Genomic DNA, 1666 nt, shown 5'->3' on the forward strand with positions numbered 1-1666 from the left:
TGGAACAGTTTGTAAAAGATGGCAATTGTCTATTCTTTGAAAATTTGTAGAATTTTCCTTAAAACCACATTGGGTATAATGAGAGCCTTTTGGTTTGATCTTAAACTGTTTTTATTGTTCTCCTCTGGTTTCTACTTCCTGATCTAATTTTGATAATTGCAACAAAATCTTTTTTTTTCCCCAGCTTTGTCTAGGTGTCCAGATTTACTGGCCAAAATGTTATTGTTTTATGATTTTTAAAACTTCTTGTCTCTATAGGTCTAGTCCCTTTTTCTTGCTTAATATTATTTACCAGCACATCTTTAATTTTTCTTAATTAACAATTGCCATGTTTTTCAATATTCTTGGTAATTTCAAAAAACATCTTGTTTTTTTTTAATCTATCTAAAATATAATAAAATTATAATTTTTATTTCACTAATTTGTTTCTTTATTAATCATTATCTTCTTATTTTGCTTTTAGTTTTAATTTTCCTGACTCTTTGGTTGGAAAAGCTTAGTTCACTCATTTTCCATCCTCCTTATCTTTAAAAAAAAGTCATAAGGTTATGAATTTTTAGAACTTCTTGGAAAGATGGCAGACGACATGGACCAGCAACAAACCACCAACACTGTGGAAGAGCCCTTGGATCTCATCCGGCTCAGCCTGGACGAGCGCATCTACTGAAAATGAGAAACGACAGAGAACTTCGAGGCAGGTTACATGCTTATAATCAACATTTAAATATGATATTGGGAGATGTGGAAGAAACTGTGACAACTATAGAAACTGATGAAGAAACATATGAAGAAATATATTAATCAACAAAACGGAATATTCCAATGCTCTTTGTACGGGGAGATGGCGTTGTGCTGGTTGCCCCGCCATTGAGAGTTGGCTGAAACGAGAATTTATCGCGTGTGGAAGATGGGCTATATTGTGCGATTGCCTCTTTGAATGTGGAAGATGTTCAAAAGAGAGACCGATATACATCTTGATACTAAGAAATAACCAAGAATTCTTCCACTCCTGAAATAAGTTGATTTGTAGATAACTCACAAATTCTTCAGGTAAACGGCATTTTTATTTTTCTCCAACCCTTCCAAAAAATGTGATCACCGCGATACAGAGCTTTTCCAGGAAAAAAAAAAAAAAAAAAAAGAACTTCTTGGACTAAATCACAGAAATTTTGATATGTAATCTTAATGTTAATATCAAAATAGTTTATAATTTTCGCTTGTTTCCTACTTTGTCCAAGAGTAAATTATAAGTCTTTTGCCTCATTTTTAACTATACAGTTTTTGTGGTATCTTTCTATTGTTAACTTGCAGTTATATTTCACTGTATCTATTATAAATGGCAAAAACAGAATACACAGCTTTTGGGGATTTGATGAACACATTTGATTAACACATGATTAATGTTTATATGTATTCTATGTATGTTTATAAAGATCATATAATCATCTACATTGGAAGCAATCCTTTTTATTTTGCTACTCAGCTCCTCTTTCTTTTCTTGCATAATTTTTTTGTCTACAGTAATTGCTAATTCCTGGAAAAGGTTGTTAAAGTCTCCCACTATAACTGTGGATTTATTAATTCCTCTTTTGTTTTTCTATCAGCTTTTTATCTATATATTTTGAATTTATGCTTTTCAATACATAAAGACTTACAATTAATTTTT

At 31.2% G+C, this 1666-nt stretch overlaps 1 pseudogene; it reads left to right on the plus strand.

The window, feature by feature from the left end:
- The first annotated feature begins 572 nt into the window (after positions 1 to 572).
- LOC138929742 (U6 snRNA-associated Sm-like protein LSm3 pseudogene) lies at positions 573 to 882 on the plus strand (annotated as a pseudogene).
- The last annotated feature ends 784 nt before the right edge of the window (positions 883 to 1666 follow it).

The sequence above is a fragment of the Ovis canadensis genome, chromosome 13 (assembly GCF_042477335.2).
Source record: "Ovis canadensis isolate MfBH-ARS-UI-01 breed Bighorn chromosome 13, ARS-UI_OviCan_v2, whole genome shotgun sequence".
Lineage (NCBI taxonomy): Eukaryota > Metazoa > Chordata > Mammalia > Artiodactyla > Bovidae > Ovis > Ovis canadensis.